The sequence below is a fragment of the Lissotriton helveticus genome, chromosome 4_1 (assembly GCF_964261635.1).
Source record: "Lissotriton helveticus chromosome 4_1, aLisHel1.1, whole genome shotgun sequence".
NCBI lineage: Eukaryota > Metazoa > Chordata > Amphibia > Caudata > Salamandridae > Lissotriton > Lissotriton helveticus.
Genome location: NC_136063.1, coordinates 1,960,738,932 through 1,960,758,242, shown reverse-complemented (window position 1 = coordinate 1,960,758,242; position 19,311 = coordinate 1,960,738,932).

Genomic DNA, 19,311 nt, shown 5'->3' with positions numbered 1-19,311 from the left:
CTACAACAGATGACAGTCAGATGGGGTGAATATCCTGTCATGGGAGTGGGCATACATGTAATAAGTAACATAATGTAGTTGCATGTATGCATGGTCTCACTACATGCACATGAACATGTACCACACGTTTCAAAACATACCAACGCTAAACAGCCTCATATGCGTCCTTACCCAAATTGACTTCTACACCTGTCCATGCATGCTCCGTTGATTTGGCTGACGTTGCAATCATAATGAGCAATAGCAGGATGACCACGATGACCCCAACGGACAACAGGCAGGGCGAGCTGTGGATGAGAGTGGCACACAAGGGGTCAAGTTCAGTATAATGTCATTATCACAATGTCCTGTTGAATAGCCAGATGTTGTAGAACACCTGTACATTCCAAGTGCACACATAGCACGTATGTGTGTTGTATTAGAAATGCACATGTGTGACACTGCACAACACACATCCAAGTGACCTTGCATACAGTCTGTTGCATACACAGCATGCTACCCATGCTACTCTAGAGTCCATCTGTTACAGAAAAGCTGCTATGACTCACCATTATGAAAAGAAGTTGCGGATTAGGTGACTCCGGATATCATCTTCATCCTCCTCGTCACTGGCATCCTGGGCAAGGCCTTCATCCTCAACGGGCGGATGTTCCAGCTCATCAGGATCAAGGTAGAGTGGCACGGCCTTCTCCACTGCCATGTTGTGTAGCATGCAGCACACGGTGAAGATGTCACACACCTTGCGTGGGCTGTATTGGAGGGCTCCGCCTGTCTTGTCCAGGCACCTGAACCTGCTCTTCAGGAGTCCAAATGTTCGCTCAATCACCCGCCTGGTCTTCCCATGGGCATTGTTGTACCGCTGGTCTGCAGCTGTCCTGGGGTTGTGTAGTGGAGTCATTAACCACGGCATGTTAGGATATCCAGCGTCTCCTGCAAATTGACATCATGTACAAGAGTGATTAATATGATGCAGATCATGACGTTGTGACATACTGACATACAGAGCTGACAGTGTATACTCACCAACTAGACATGCCCGGTGGTTGTGCAGCTGCAGCATCATCTGTGGTACCCTGCTACGCCTCATGATGAAAGCATCGTGGCACGATCCTGGAAAACGTGCACAAACATGTGAGATAATCATGTTGGCAAGACACACCACCAGGGCATTTATCGAGTGGTAGTGTTTTCTGTTGCGATACGCTTGCTCCTGAGCCTGTGGTGGCACCAGAGTAACATGTGTACCATCAATTGCACCAATTACATGTGGCATGCAGCCCAGGGCATAGAATTCCCCCTTGACATTTGTCAACTCTTCTGGAGTAGGGAATCTAATGAATTCATCTAGGTGGAGCAACATAGCTGCCAAAACATCACTCAACACCCGGCTTATCATTGTCTGAGACATCCCTCCCACATCAGCTATGGTAAATTGGAACGTACCTGTGGCAAAGAAATGGAGGGCTGCCATCACCTTTACCTTGGGTGTCAGTGCAGTTGGATACCTGTGGCGTGGTTGTAGGTGAGCCTCAAGCCTGTTCGTCAGGTCCTTGATCAACTGTCTGTTGAAGCGATACCGACGAATACAATTGCGCTCCCTCATGGCTTCCAAGTCAGGCAACGGCCTTTCCAGAGGGGGTGCCCTGCAATACACAATTTATTGGAAATGTCTTCAACTGTCTGACTAAGACTGTAACAATGTACATGGCACAAGCAAGACTGCTTCAAATGATCTAGACAATTTGGAGTGCGGCGTGGCATACACACTGAAGTAACGTGTGCCAGCTCCCAGCCACTCCTCCATGAATAATTAAAGACCTGTGGTGTGTGGAATGGATATGACATGCATACAAACGATCTGATGGAAAGGTCTTAGTGAGCATGACAATGTATCATGTCAGTGACAAACGTCATGTGAATGTCTGTAGCAGGTTGTCTGCACAACCAGACATCTGACAGCAATAAACACACACACACACCACATGTGCCATCATTTGCACAGTTCTGCTTTAGTCATGTTGCAGTGTGTAGCATCCCTAACTATTACATATCCATCATCATACAGCATAAATGTTTTATTCTCACAAATGGTCTGTGATGCCATCACACATATGAACAGGTCATTAACACACGTGGCATGGTGTGCGTACATTAGTAACCCTGTCATCACGGCAAGGACACTACATAGATGCTCCTACAGCAGATGTACTGAACAGTAAGGACGGATTACTTACCTTTTGCAACAAAATATCAGTAAGCAACAGTAGTTAGTAGCATATTCCCGACTTTCAATTCATACCAGGCTTTTGACCTATTTGCCTCCCTGGATGCCATCGCTCTGCCCAGTGAGTCGGGGGTATCCAGGCCACACCGGAAAAATGACAGTGCCGCTGATTGGCATCCTACACGGGCGGGCCCAAGTATTGCCCGTACCTACAACGCACACTCTGCCAGCAGTTACACAACCATGTCCCACCGAGAGTGTGGGTAACGGACTAAGATGCATGTAATGTTGGAAGACCTCAGTCCCAGACTCAGGGAGGATGATGACGTCTTTCCGTAGTGCTCATACCTCTTGGATAGCCTCTACAGCAGAGCTAACAGGAATGTGGACTGTGATTTGGAGGCCTGGATGCCCATGCTCTCTGGGGTGGGGTGGGAGGACAGGGAACATGGTCAGTCCAGGGCGGGGGGGTCTGACAACATGCCGATCTACAGCCAAACATGATGCGTGGCTGTACATGCTGCCCAATATAGATACAGTACATTCCTCAAGATAGGCCTGCAGAGGCTCAGCGGAGCCGGAGTGGAGTTTAAGGACCTCAGTGAGGAGTTGGTCCTCATGGCAGCAACTGGGAGATGAAGGGCCAAGGCTCCGGCCGCCCACGTTAACACAACACTGTACGTTGCCCGCTCATCCTAAGACACGTTAGGAGTAGAGACATCACCAGTGTCTGGCTAGGTGTCCAGACCACTTGCATCCCCCAGTCCACCTGTCCTGTTGTCTTGGGACTGACACTCACGTGGCAGTGGTTCTTCATGACCCTGCCAATACTCATTGACAACCATTGTAATGAGCAGTGCCCGGCTCATTGAAGTTAAACTCCCCATGCAGCATCAATAGCGGTGTTCTGCAGCACATTTCTCACGCTGGAGCCGTACAGTGTGTGGTATCGGGGACATCACCACCCGAGAACGGTGCCACGGCTGACACCTGGGGGATAGTTGCCAGTGAGGTTGGGAGTTGAACCAGCGGGGACCAGGATGAACATTCAGATCCTGTCTGTACCAGCGGTTCTGGGACATATGCGCCTCCTGCGTCCAGGAGTAAGCGAGTGATGGCGTCAGGGGCTATTCAACAGATGCGCTAGTGCCCCCAGACGGGTCCGCTGTGCCAGAAGCCGACACGTAGGCCGTTGGTGGGGTGAGGGACATCATGGACATGAGGAAGTGCACTAACTCCTCCTGCGTCACATGCAGGGCAGGGACCGGAGGTCGTGGTGCTGGCTACGACGGCTGCAATTCTGACAGAGCCGCGTGGTCGGTGTCACCCGAATCCCATGCAGCATTGCACGTGCATTGTGGTGATTTTGATTTGCTATCAGATATATCTGACTTATTTGGTTTACCTGACAACTTTGCCCTGGAGCACTGATGTCAAATTAAGGGGCTGTGATGTCTCAACTACAACGCCCATGCACTCGTCCTACGTCCAGCCCATGAGCTATTGTGGTGCAGTGCCAACTGCTGGAGTCTGAGTGGCTTGTGAGACCAATCACACCTGGATTCATTTGTCTGGTCCCGGCAGTGGGAGCAGCTCTTGTTGTTGTGCTTGACGTGATAAGAGTGGAGACACAGACGGTGAGGGTCAGTCACCAACATGACTAGTTTGTATTCCTCACAGGCTTTGAAAATGACATCCCTATTGGCACCGTCCTGGGTGCGTGTGTACGCCTCGTTTCCCTATTGCATTTCGGCCATGCGCGAGCAAAGCGTACCCCAAGGTACGTGCGTGTGTACGCCTCGTTTCCCTATTGCATTTCGGCCATGCGTGAGCAAAGCGTACCCCAAGGTACGTGCGTGTGCACGCCTCGTTTCCCTATTGCATTTCGGCCATGCGCGAGCAAAGCATACCCCAAGGTACGTGCGTGTGTACGCCTCGTTTCCCTATTGTATTTCTGCCATGCGCGAGCAAAGCATACCCCAAGGTACGTGAGTGTGTACGCATCGTTCCTCCATTGACTGTGTTGCATTAGCAACACAATGTCACCGTACTTGTGTGGGCATTTTAGAAAAATAATAGTGAAGAACTAGGGGAACAGTGTACTGATCAAAATGCAACCAGGTTGTCATGGATACTGAGTTTTGTGAGGCTCCTACAGGTGTTCTAGAAAATTAAGTTTGCCAAAAGTATACAATGTTGCAAAAGTTGTTGTTCAGCTCAGGCTCAATTTTCAAACCATGCATATGTGTGTAATGGGCTTATGTGTGATGTGATTGGATGGAACATAGGATGCTAACTATGGTGGCCTATCACACACTACTCCTTGGACTCACAGACCCTCTGCAGCACAGATATAAGGCAGCATGTGGCTGTGGGAGGGCACTTCCCTGCACAACATTGGTGTGGTAACCACAGCTGCTGTCTCTGAATCCTATGGACCCTGATTAGCTGAGCATGGAGAGGGCACCGGCATTCACTGATGCTGAGAACAAGGCCCTGCTGGATGCCCTCCTGCCCAACTACAGCAGCAAGGGAGACCAGGGGATCAGGTGAGTGATTGGTGCAATACCTTGGAGTGTGCACCTGTTGTGTGGGTGACATAATGCCCACTGTGTATGTATGGTGTATAGATGCAATGTTGTTGGAAATGAATGCCAGGGTGTACAGTCTTGTGTAAAGAGGGTTATTTCTTGTAGTGGGGTGTGCGACAGCATGTCACGGGCTGCAGTGCACCCAGATGTAGCATACATTGCTCTGTGATTGCCATGCTCTAAGAGTGTTTAGCCCTCGTCATGTCATCTGTAGCCTTTCAATGGCATGTAATGCAGCAGTGTTTGCTCACAGGCCACATACTCATGGACAATGATGCAAATGTGTGGAGCCTACGATGCCCTGTTGTCATCAAGTATTTAGTGCACATATGTGTGTCTTTTGAACATGGACCAGGTGTACTGATGCTCTTTTACTTTACATTTGTGACAGGTATCTGCCTATGAGAAGGGTGAAATCTGGCTGGACATCGCCAGGGCTGTCAGGAGTGAGGGGGGCCTCGCAGGAGACTCAGGAACATCAAGAAGAGGTGGCAGGACATCCGGTGCTGGACCCGCCGCATCGCCAGAGTCCAGCTGCATCTGGAAGCTCCACGCCGGCATGGCGGCACCCGCCACCTCACCCCCAACATGTTCCGGGTCCTGGAAGTGGTGTTCCCAGACCTCCATAGGCAGTTGCAGGAGGGACAGCAGCAAGTAGGGGGTAAGTACATGTCTGTCTGTTGTCATGTGTGTCACATGCTCCCTGCAGTGCTCCAAGGCATGGTAACACTCCCATAGTTTGAGTGGTGTGGTCAGACAGGCACTCCATGCTTTGGCATTAGAATGTCCCAGTTTCTGCAGCTGCTTCTTTACATGCCTTGCCCTACTCCACATTTGCCCTGCGCTTTGGCTGATGTTTTTTTTTCACATGTACTCCTATGGTGCAATGTCTCAGTATGCATCCTATTTTGCACATCATCATGTTTGAGGTGGGTCTGTGACACCTGTTGGTACATTACATGTAGCACCACATGTTCACTGTGTCTGCCATTCTTCATATTTTTGCACTGATCTTGAGTCTAAACATGTGTTTTCTGCACGAGTCTGCCTCAGTGGCCTTGGACCATGGTACTCTTTCGAATTGTAATGTGTTGGATACAGGTGCACAATGTACATGTGCAATATTCTGGCCTTATGCATACTCACACTGGGCAGTGCGTGTGTGCATATGCGCCAAATATGTAGAATGTTGTTTCTAACTAATAATGATGGTCAGCCACACAATGAGGCTTTGGGTGTCAACAGCTGTGATGCCAGTGTGAGGTGATGTTACACTTGGTTCAGGTCCCAGGATGGCATTACATTACAGTACAGACAGGACTTTTCCCATGTGGCACAAGGTCTAAGCAATTCAAACATGTCCTGTTCTGGGTTTGGGTGGCAGGGTGGGAAAATGAGCAGGGATGCATAATCAGCTATCCTGTTGTCAGGCAGTGGATCATCATTGTGTATCTCATACAATTGTTTTGCTTGCCTTTTGCTTGTATCCTACTGTACATTGAGCGTTGTGTCTCTCACAATTGGCCACAAGTAGACTTTGCATTGTGCAGAGTTCTGTGTAATGTGCCTCATGATGCATGCCATGTTTAGAAATGAGGCATAATGTATTGTACCTGATATGTCTGATGTGTACAGGTGACTGATATGTTTTTGCTGTTCTCCTTGCCCACAGCATCATCATCTGAATCTGGAGGAGACACAGGCGCGGACCAGGCTGAGGGACCCAGCGACAGTGCCACCTGCTATGAGGAGTCAGAGGGAGGCAGTGGCACGGAGGGAGAGGAGAGTCTGCAGGCCGGACGACATGTGACTGACACATCTTACCATGCCGACAACTCTGCGTCAGACTCTCAGGAGGAGGGGGAATATGCAGCAATGGTCACATCTTCTTCGGCTGCCCTCCCCTCCTCCAGGACCATCTCCACCCTCCCAGTCGTTAGAGTCCCTAGGGTCCGTGCTAGACCCCGTGTCTCCTTTGTTCCCGGCACCGCAGCCCCTGCCCCTGTGTCCCCTGCTGCCCTCAGTGCTGAGACTGTGGACCTACTCCGGCAGATTGCAGTAGGTCATACATCCATGCTGACTGTCCTCCATGGACATACACAACTGCTTACACAGGTGGTGTCGTTCATGGAGAGCATGTCATCAGCCATGTCTGATCTACGTCGGAGTGTGGCTGCCATGGAGTCAACACTGACGGCAGCTCTGTACACCCAGCAGCATCTGTCCCCCCCATCCTTCAGACCCATCCACCTCTGCCTCTCACATACCGCCACATCATACACGCACACGCCACAGGTCAGACACACCCAGCGCATACACACAGCATAAGAAGCTCAAAGCTCCACGCACCCATTCTCAAGGGGAAGTAGGCACACCCACAGGGAGAGGGGAGACACCTCACACACGCATCCACACACCCAGTAGAACTGACTCACAGCCCTGTACCTCCACCCCCAATGTGTCCCCGGGTTCAGGTGGTAGTTTTTCCGCACTGGCTGAGGTGTGCAGCCAGGTTTTTGAAGCTACTTTCGGCGATGCCCCAGCCTGTGTGGATGAATCCACTCCACCTGCACCCACTCCACCTGTCCTTCCCTCTCCTGTCCATGCGGTGCCGGAGGATTCCACAGATGGTGCCCCCATAGTTCCCACAGCGGATTAAACGCCATGTGCAGGCAAGTTTTGGTGTGAGCACACCCATGGAGGCACAGACTGTTGCAGAGACATCTTTGGACTGGCTATTGGCCTTTAATGAGCGAGGACTCTTATTTGCTTTTCTATTTAGAACCAGCTGAATAAAGCTATTTTTTTCCTTTTCTGAACTTTTGTTTGTGTGAAAATGTCTGTGACTGCTGTGTGCCTGGGAGCTGGTGTGATGTTAGAATATAGGTATGATGACATGTGTCACTCTCCTGATGGTAATGTGGTTAGCAATGGTAGGTTTTTGATGTAAAGGTTGGCCACTGTTGGGCAGTGGGGGGGGTCTCAGCCACCCACTCTGATGCTGGGCACTGGTGGGAAGTGGGGGGGGTCTCAGCCACCCACTCTGATGCTGGGCACTGGTGGGCAGTGGGGGGGGTCTCAGCCACCCACTCTGATGCTGGGCACTGGTGGGCAGTGGGGGGGTCTCAGCCACCCACTCTGATGCTGGGCACTGGTGGGCAGTGGGGGGGGTGTTAGCCATACACACACTCTGATGCTGGGCACTGGTAGGCAGGGGGGGTGTTAGCCATACACACACTCTGATGCTGGGCACTGGTGGGCAGTGGGGGGGGTGTTAGCCATACACACACTCTGATGCTGGGCACTGGTGGGCAGTGGGGGGGGGTCTCAGCCACCCACTCTGATGCTGGGCACTGGTGGGCAGTGGGGGGGTGTTAGCCATACACACACTCTGATGCTGGGCACTGGTGGGCAGGGGGGGGTGTTAGCCATACACACACTCCGATGCTGGGCACTGGTGGGCAGTGGGGGGGTGTTAGCCATACACACACTCTGATGCTGGGCACTGGTGGGCAGTGGGGGGGTCTCAGCCACCCACTCTGATGCTGGGCACTGGTGGGCAGTGGGGGGGTCTTAGCCACCCACTCTGATGCTGGGCACTGGTGGGCAGTGGGGGGGTCTCAGCCACCCACTCTGATGCTGGGCACTGGTGGGCAGTGGGGGGTCTCAGCCACCCACTCTGATGCTGGGCACTGGTGGGCAGTGGGGGGGGGGGGGGAGTTAGCCATACACACACTCTGATGCTGGGCACTGGTGGGCAGGGGGGGTGTTAGCCATACACACACTCTGATGATGGGCACTGGTGGGCAGTGGGGGGGGGGGTGTTAGCCATACACACACTCTGATGCTGGGCACTGGTGGGCAGGGGGGTGTTATACACACACACACACTCTGATACTTACACTTACAATTACTTAGCATACGTATGTCCCACATGTCTATTACACTGGTGAAGTGCGGTGACGTACTTCCATGACGTACATGCGGCACGTATTCCACTGGTGTTGTGCGGTGACGTACCGTACCCCGAGGTCGATGACGTAGGTGCGGTACGTCTACGAATTTCACTGGTGTTGTGCGGTGACGTACCGTACCCCGAGGGCGATGACGTAGGTGCGGCACGTCTCCGTATTCCACTGGTGTTGTGCAGTGACGTACCGTACCCCGAGGTCGATGACGTAGGTGCGGTACATCTCCCAATTTCACTGGTGTTGTGCAGTGACGTACCGTACCCCGAGGTCGATGACGTAGGTGCGGTACATCTCCGAATTCCACTGGTGTTGTGCGGTGACGTACCGTACCCCGAGGTCGATGACGTAGATGCGGCACGTCTCCGTATTCCACTGGTGTTGTGCGGTGACGTACCGTACCCCGAGGTCGATGACGTAGGTGCGGCACGTCATCGAATTCCACTGGTGTTGTGCGGTGACGTACCGTACCCCGAGGTCGATGACATAGGTGCGGTACGTCTCCGAATTCCACTGGTGTTGTGCGGTGACGTACCGTACCCCGAGGTCGATGACGTAGGTGCGGTACGTCTCCGAATTCCACTGGTGTTGTGTGGTGACGTACCGTACCCCGAGGGCGATGACATAGGTGCGGCACGTCTCCGTATTCCACTGGTATTGTGCGGTGACGTACCATACCCCGAGGTCGATGACGTAGGTGCGGTACGTCTCCCAATTTCACTGGTGTTGTGCAGTGACGTACCGTACCTCGAGGTCGATGATGTAGGTGCGGTACGTCTCCGAATTCCACTGGTGTTGTGCGGTGACATACCGTACCCCGAGGTCGATGACGTAGGTGCGGCATGTCTCCGTATTCCACTGGTGTTGTGCGGTGACGTACCGTACCCCGAGGTCGATGACGTAGGTGCGGCACATCACCGAATTCCACTGGTGTTGTGCGGTGATGTACCGTACCCCGAGGTCGATGACGTAGGTGCGGTACGTCTCCGAATTCCACTGGTGTTGTGCGGTGACGTACCGTACCCCGAGGTCGATGACGTAGGTGCGGTACGTCATCGAATTCCACTGGTGTTGTGCGGTGACGTACCGTACCCCGAGGTCGATGACGTAGGTGCGGTACGTCTCCGAATTCCACTGGTGTTGTGCGGTGACGTACCGTACCCCGAGGTCGATGACGTAGGTGCGGTACGTCTCCGAATTCCACTGGTGTTGTGCGGTGACGTACCGTACCCCGAGGTCGATGACGTAGGTGCGGTACGTCTCCGAATTCCACTGATGTTGTGCGGTGACGTACCGTACCCCTTGGTCGATGACGTAGGTGCGATACGTCTCCGTATTCCACTGGTGTTGGGCGGTGACGTACCGTACCCCGAGGTCGATGACGTAGGTGCGGTACGTCTCCGTATTCCACTGGTGTTGGGCGGTGACGTACCGTATCCCGAGGTCGATGACGTAGGTGCGGTACGTCTCCGTATTCCACTGGTGAAGTGCGGGAGTGTGTGGTGCAACGTACCCAGACATGACAGTCGTGCAATGGAGATGTGCGTGTGTGGCAACACGTACAGGTATGTTGAAGTTCGTTGTACTCACCTTCTGCGCCGTTGTCGGTTTCTAAGTACGAGGTGGTGGCCGTACAGGATAGGGATGAGACGGACGATGGCGTTCATGTCCTGCTTGTCGCGTACCGGGGTGCGGTTCGTGCCGGAGTGTGGTTTTACGGTAGTTTTGAGCTCTCGTAGAAAAAGAGCCGTACGGAGTGTGTTCTACACGGATCGTACTTCCTGGTTCGGGAGACGTGGTCTTTTTATGTCCGGACGTAGCGTGGAACGTCAGCCGACTGCAATTCGTATGGACTTTCGATTCGGAGGGCGTTTTTTACGAGCCGTACGGAGTGACGCTTTAGATTGTGATCGTACTTGCAGATTCGTACGGGGACGCCTACGGGTACGAATCGTACGGGGAAAAACGCTCCGAACGGAAATTCGAAGAGCTTTTTAACGGATCGGAATCGACGCCTTAGAAGAGGACTTGGAGCAAACCCCTTTAGAACTAGGAAGTTCTAGAGTCAGCACACACTGGAGCACCGGAGTACACGAGTTACCTCACCCAGGGAAGCCGGGTGCATACGTGTCTTGTCGTGTTGGGTTTTGTCGTCGATTTCAATGGAGAGCTGCAGCAAAGTGCTGCTGGCGTCCAAGTGGAAAGTGTCCGGGTGGATCCAAGGGTGGATTGGAGATGCGGAGAACCTGAAAGCAGAGGGGACAGAGTCTGGGTCACTTGCCAGTGACCAGGAAGGCGAGGAGAAGATGCCCACTGAAGTTGGGTGATTTCAGGTGAAGAAGGTGAAGCTGGACTCTTCAGCCACGAGGACCAGGAGGCATCGAGGACAACCAGGAGCTGGATTGAAGCTGTCCCATAAAAGATGTTGAGTGCTGTGGTGTTGGTTTCCAGATTGACCCAACAAGCCTTGGCAACATCAACCCACACAGAAAGCAAAGATTGGCTTTGGTGCAGACCAGCAAGTTCTAAGGGACTTACCCTTTGAAGGGCAGTCAGGGCACATCTAGAGCAACCAGGAAAGCTCAAGAAACAGAAGAGTTACCTTTGTGGGGATCCACTAGTTGACGGACCAGAGATCGCAAAGGAGCCTCAAGTGGGGAAATGCTAGAAGCAGGCCCACGGAACACTCGTGGAGTGTAGGCCAACAATCTTCGATGCAGATGGTGCTCGAGGCTTGGACTACAAGTAGCCCAGTGTACAACTTCAGGAAAGCTTGGGGAGTTGATGCACTAGCAAATGTGCATGGTATCCAAGAGTTCCAGTCCCACGTCTCTCGTGAGGGCTGCGGGTCTCAGCTTTGCTGGGATCTCATGTCGGCCCCTGAGAAGTGTGAAAGTCTGTGTCCTGAGTCACAAAGACTTCGGGGTCTGACGGGAGCCTCAGAAATACAGACTGGCAAGATGGTTCTTGATGCCTGCTTGAGCAGGGGAGTCACTCCTTGACCCCAAGGGAGATTCTTCCGTCTTCTAGTCATGTAGTAAGTCAAAGTTCCAGGATATATGTTGCGGAGTTTTGTCCCGGTGTAATTTGAAGTCCTAAGGACTGGGATCCTATACTTATATTAAGTTAGGGGGTTAGACATACTCTGGGGACCCACCTATGGGAGGATCCAGGGAGGGTGGTGGTTACACCCCTTTCCCTTTGTCCAGTTTCTCACCAGAGCAGGGGCTGAGTGCCCCTGCAACCGGTTTGAACTGGGGTATGCACAGGGACACCAAGTGTGCCCCCAGCACTGTCTGAAAAGCATTCTATTAATGCACCCACCCAGCCCCAATACACTAAAGCCTGTCTGGGAGGTGGTTACACCTCCCTGTGACAGGAAATCTATTGTCCAGGCTTCCCCTGCTGGAGTTTCGTCCAGCAGCAGGAGGTCAGACCCGTGTCTGTGGCATCTGTTTTGTGATGCCAGAGCTCTTTTAATCTATTACTGGCTAGGTAAGTGTGTACATGTTTTCTCCCTCTAGAAGATTCTACCCCCACCGCCAGGACTGATGGGGGTAGGACTCCAAAGTGTTTGACACCAAACACAACATGTTTCCATGCAGCCATTCCAAAGTAAGCATTTACCGCAAGGTTATAATGTACGTAAGAGTATGTGGTCTGGCTGCATCACAGAACAGCCTCAGAGAACAGATTCTGAAAACTACAGAGGGGTCCTGCTCATGCATGGGCACACTCTCACACAAAACCAAGCACTTTGCCTTCAGGATTGATAAGGCCTGCCATAGCAATGACTTATACGTTTATATGTGTCAGTGAGTGAAGGTAGATATAGGTAACCTATATCTTTGTAAGGGGTGTATGCACCACCTTACCCAGGCTGCAGTAGTAGACCTGTGGTGCCATTTTGGAAGGCTTCCCAGGGGTAACATAATACATGCTTCAGCCCCTGGTAGGTCTCTGGGTACCTATGCCCTTAGTACCTAAGGTACCATACACTAGGGCAACCCAATAACCAATCTGGAGTGTACCTAAAATATATGCAATCATTTTAGAGAGGAAGCAGCTAGACTGGGGTCCAGAATAGCAGGGCCCTAGCCAGACTAAAGTCGAAAAACAGTGAAACACCAGCAAAAAGTGGGGTTAACCATAGTAAGCAGATCCTACTCTCCTACATCTAGGAAGGAGTACTCTTCGATGAAGGTGGTCAGCTGGGCGTTCGCAAATGTCTTGGTGACTTTGGCCGTGAAACGGAGGATAGAGATGGGCCGGTAGTTCTTCAGGTTGGTTGAGTCTGCCGTGGGTTTTTTGAGAAGGGTATAACCTCCGCCCGCTTTCAGTTGTCAGGGAAGATGCCGGACATGAAAGAGGCATTGATGGTCAGTCCAAGTTCGGGTACGATGGCAGCGGCGGCTCTGTGGAATATGTATTCCACCATTAGTTACCCACCGGGAGAATTCCCATAGTGCACCTTTCATCACACCATCCACTCTGGGTGCTGTCCTGAGCATACCTTTCCACTCTGTTGTACCTGTGCCTCCTTACCAACAGTTTGTCCTTGGCTCCCAGGCCTTCTCCCATGTAAACCCCAATTTTCTTAATTTTTGACCCTAAGCACACAATTGTAACTTCTTCTCTCCTTGTCTAGCTGCTAAAACAAAGACATTATTCTGTGTTAAAGAATGCTTCTTAACCTGCAATACAAAACATGAGAAAGAACAGCTTCCACAGGGCACATAGAATTTAAACTATTAGTTCTAAAGTGAGAGCTGTCAGGGACTTGCCATTCATTCCTACGATTTCAGCTAACATAAGAATACATAGGCATTACGAATTTACAGTCATGCCATTAATACATTTTCAACTAACACAATTTCCTATGGATGAAATGTCACAAATAATAAACACTTTTAGTTCATTGATATTTATCAGTTTCATAACACAAATTCTTCATATTACCTTTTTGTGCTAGTTACATCCATTCCCTAAGTTAATTCTCCATATTGCTTTCCAAGAACCTATAATATGTCACATATTTATGTGAATACTTCACGTTAATACAGTTGTAAGATTATATGAGGGTGCGCTCAAAATTGGAAGTCGTTAATGAATATAAATATCTGGGAATATTGTTCGATAGAGCTTTAAACTTGAGCATGCACTTACAGGCCCAGAAAACAAAAAGCCTAGCAGGAATTTGTGGGTTGAAAAAATGTAATAGTAATTACGGAGACATGTCACACAGACCAGTGCTGAAAGCATTTAAGGCTATGATCCGCCCACAGATGCAATATGGGGCAGAAATCTTGTGTTTGGGGGGGGGATGTTCATGGGATAAGGAGGAAGGGAAATGTTTAAAAACTCTTCTCTCGCTGCCCAACTCCTCAATGTTACAGGCCATTAGGTTAGAACTAGATTGGCCAGCATGAAATATACAAGTCCAGGTAAATCTTTGAAGATTTTGGAAATGATTGGGATCAGGAGAGGCAGAGAAAGTGTCTTGTTGGTGCAGGAGGGAGATCCAACAGAGTGAACTGAATTGGGCGAAAGCTACTAGAAAGAATCTCCATTCAATTTGTGAAACCTTAAAAGTAAAAATTGACCCAGAGTCATTATGTATTGAAGAACGAAAGAGTGTTCTAAAAATCTTGGGTAATGAAAAATCTAGACAAATCGACATGAATTACCTGAAACAAAAAGAGTCTGTGCATTTTATTTTAAATAGCTGAAGTAATGATAATTGGTATCCGTATTTAGATACTGTACCGAATCTCTGGTTGAGATTGGAATTACTAAAGGTGAGAATAGGCAATAACCCTGCACGTACAAATGAAAAATAAAAAACATATTAATAGATGATAATGGTAAATGTACATGCGGGACAGGCTTAAAATGTACTTGTGTTCATATTATAATGGTTTGCCAAAAATTGTTATCTGTACGTCGATTGATTTTACGGCCAATTTTTCCTCAATATGGAATAAGGTCAAGGACGAAAGCAATCCAGCTTCTGACGGACATGCTGTTCTTTGACATTGCAATTGCCTTGGCAAAGTTTGTCCAAGAAGCTAAAAGATCTCTCATGGTATAAGGAAATGAAAAGAAGGGTCCATGGAGGGACAAACAGAGTCAAATCGAATGATTGCAATAATATTATGTAATTTTTAATATTGAACTTTTAGGCAGTCAGCCTTGCGTTCCAGCATGATACTACAAAAACAAGTTTTTATGAGAAATAATGAATTTTGGTTTTAGGTCTTTTTCAAAATTTTAATAACTGTATTTTTAGCTGTGCTATGTTGGTATATGTAGTTTAAAGACCAATTGGTCATAATAAACGTATTTTTGATTGATTGATTGATACACATGATTATAATGCACCCCTACAAATAAAATGAGATTTCCGCTCCATCAGTTCTCTCCTCTGATGACGTTCAATCATCATAAAACCTTTTAAAACATCCTTGCAGAGTAGACAGATTTAAATAGATGTTGTAGCTAACCTTTCTGTCTGCACTTCTCCATTCGCTTTAAATCCTCATCGAGACTGTCCTGCACTCTCTCATCCTTTTATCTCTTTCCCTTAAGCAGTTCTCCACTTGCCTTGCTTTGTGCCACTTATAGGCCCTTATCATCTCTACCAAGACAATGATCCAGATTATAGCAATATTGGTTTTAAGATGTATCCAAAGTTTCCACTTCCCAAATCTGCTAACCCCTTTCCAACTGACCCAAAGCCTTTTTCAATCTTATCCCAAACTCCTTCAGCTGCTAAGTCCTGTATTTCATGATGTATATCAGTGATGTTATTAATATTTCTCCTGTAATCGTTACTTCTATCAGGGATATACGTATAGCACGGTTGGACCTGTAGCATCCGGCAGACTCCGCCTTCTTGTGCAAGTAGCACAGCTAATGCAAGGCGATTCTGAATCACCATCACCCGTATCAATACCATCTCCCCATCTAAATAGCAAAAACTGAGCTGTGTTAACAGATAACTTATCCACTATGGTAGACAGCCTTCTTATCTTTATGTCATTCAACACCACTTCCAAGCTAAGTATAATTGCTCCAAATGTATCTTCCACAGCTTTTCCAACACTCAGTCCACATTTTTCCCTGCTGTTTGACTTTCCTTCAGAACTCTCCAAATCATGCAAATGGTATAATGTAGGAAACACGACTGACAAATAAAAAGGACCATACCATTTGCTCGGTAACCTAACATATGCATTCTTTCCACATAGAAAATATACTCCTGGAACAATTTGAAATATTTCTTGAAAAAAATATCTTCCAAGGGCCATTAACTAAGAATATATGATCACACACACTCTGTCCCACAAATAGTAAATCTTAACAACTCTCAGCTTGAAGTATGTAAAGCTTGACCCGTTGCCAATCTAAAGCTATTCGACCAGCTTTATGAGCTAACTCCTCCTTAGTCCATTCAGAATCCTTGTCCTTGTTGTCATACTTATTAACTAATCCCTTATATCTGTCTTCTACTTTAATTATAAATGTATTTTCTAAATCTGTTAGTATGTGTGTGAAGTTATGCCTATGTGCATAAGCAGTGTCTAGTGTTATTGTTGGTGAGAAGTAATGTTCCATTCTTTCTACTGTCATATAGTAATCGTATTTATTCAGATGTTTATATACAGGTGTTGTTGAAAGTAACACATCATATTTTGAAAAGTAGTACTCATAATGGCCTTTTCTATAAAACATACTAAGAAGTAAACTACAACTAAAGCCATAAGTCAAGGGTAAGTGATATTCCCTCCTCGATCGAAGCAGGTAATTCCATGTACATAGAGCAATCCCTCACCTCCATGACATCAACATGGTCATACAGCAACTTAGCATAAGCATTCAATTTATTTTCACCCTTGAATAGGTCTACATGAAGGAAGTGACTAATTTGCTCTAATAAGCCTTTCTCAGATCCTAGTGTACCCTCCTTTAAGACAGCAGTGGTAGGTGCGGATGTCCCGTGTACCCCCACCCCATACTCCTCACATTTGTGTGTACATAAACTTGACTCTATACTAACTACAGCTATTACTATAACTACCCCTACAATGAGTGCACCTATAATACATTTGTGCCTAGGATTCGAATTTCCAGACTCCATTTTAGAGTAGCTCGGATCACTGTTCGAGAGAGGATCAACACACAGAATCTCTTTTCTCTGCCTCTATCCACGTATAACGAAGTTCTCCAGCAACTGTCTTTTTGAAATCTTGGAAAGTTCTTTTCAACAGTCTCTTGTTTTACAGTATTTAAACAGCTTGGAAGACTTTCCCAGCCCTCTTTCTTTTTCTTCTTCTAGATAGCTATCTCTCAATGTATTCTTCTTTCACTCAGGCCTAGGTTATCTTTTTCAAACAAATATCTACAGTTCAAAGTTCAGTTTACATCCATTATTAGGTCAGAGCAAAACTCCTCAATAACTCATTGTAACTGCTCAGCTCTCAATGCTGCAATCTCCAGAGGACACTATGGTGCTTCAAAGTTTGGGAATTCAATGTCTTCCAGTGTCAGAGTTTGTAAGCCACTTAGCCTTGGTGGGAAAGGTACAGTCAATGATAGAAGTGCATTGGCTTCAATTCCAGGAACTCTCAGCAAGATCATGACAATCAACACCGAAATCTCAAATCTCGCTCTCCCCAGCATTTGCAACCAGATAAGTTCCCTCGGGAGAGGAATATCTTCGACAAGGCACTCAAGCTCTCCTGGGTCTTCTCGCGCTCTCTGTGTTTTGCTCAGTCTCACTTAAATCGGACTCTGAAGATTCACCTATTGATGCAAGTTCTCTCTCAGATGCAAGTCTCAGGTTCCTTCTTCTCTGTCTCACAGGCCAAATTTCACCTGCAGCATCTTGACTGCACATGACCACGTGTCACAACAGTATATTCTACTGAGTCAGCCTCCCTGTCACTCACAACTTTACCATCTCCCTCTGAGTCTATACCAGGGTCCTTTGTAGCTTAACCCCCTAAGATAAATCGGGTGCATATCCAGCCTCTTCAGGTTAACCCTAGGCAGAGCTTGTAGAGTAGTACTCTGTGGAATTTCACAGAGTTAGTGGAAAACTCCATGAAATTCTGCAGAGCTCCATGGCCTGGCAGGGTGACATCCATACCACCCCAGCATCCCCGCCACCCTGCACCTCCAGCACCCTACCGCATAGTAAGGCCTGACCTAAATGACCTTACATATCCTGGGCCTCCTCCTGTCCTTTTTAAGTTGGTATGTCAGCACCGGTTTCCTTCCTGGTTGGTACCTTTCTTCTCCCCTGCTGCTGGCTACACTTGTCTTCCACTGCTCCAGCTGGCTCCTAGAATTCAATTAACAGGAAATACTGCAGTGTGCATGCATGAAGGCATGACTGACCCTATATTAGGGTCATGCATGCCTTCACCGGTGCAGTGGGAGACGAGTGCAGCAAGCAGCAGGAGGAGGTAAGTCCTACACTCCTGTCCACCTAGGGCCGATAAACTCCACTCTGCTGCTAGTGTGGAGTTTTAGAAAACTTCAAACTTCAAACAGAGTGCTGAGTTCAAAAACTTTACAAACTCTGCTGGCGGAGCAGAGTTAGCCACCCTTGGCCTGTCCCCTCCCATGATCACTCAGTTACGGCTGGATAGTCTTCCAGGAGTGGGGTTGTTTTGTCAGAGGGACCTAAGACTCGTCGGGTGTGAGAGGCATTGTTCCACTTAGGCACTCCGCAACACTTCACAACAGTTGCAGTCACCAGTTGCAGTCACCAGTATCACTTGATATGGCCCACGTCAAAGAGCATCAAGACAGTTTTTTCTCAAGTGCTTTATGATGAGAACCCAATCTCCTTGGTTCAGGTCATGGCAGAGATCTTTTGAAGTCTGTGCAGTCTCTGCTTCAACTTGATGAGACAGAGAACGAACCACATCAGCTAAACCTTTACAATAGTCAAGGATCAAATAATCTGTCATGCTCACTAATGCGGATGCAGGCATGTCAGGCAAATGGATTGCTCTACCCATAAGCATCTCATGAGGCGACAACCCAGTTCACCTGTCACAAATGTTGCGTAGACTCATTGGCACACTAAAGGTAAGGCATCAGGCCACTTCAAAGATATTGAAGCACACACTTTAGTCAACCTCGACTTCAGGGTATCGTTGATTTGCTCCACCATTTCTGATGCCTTTGGATTGTAGCTACAATGTAGTCTTTGATCCACATTCAAGGTAACTTTATTACTTCATTGTGGAACTGTGTACCTCTATCTGACTCCAATGTAGTTGGAAATCCAAATCTAGGAAGGAGTTTCCTCAGCAATAACTTACCTACAGTGAGACTATCACACCTTCTTGTAGGGTAGTCTTTGACCGATCGACAAAAGATCCACACAACAAGCAGAATGTATCTCAGGCCATTACACACAGGCATCTCAACAAAATCAGATCAGATTAAAGGGACCCCCTGATCTCTCAATGTGACTCAAGGCAACAAAAGTCTTCTTCCTAGCGTTCATTTG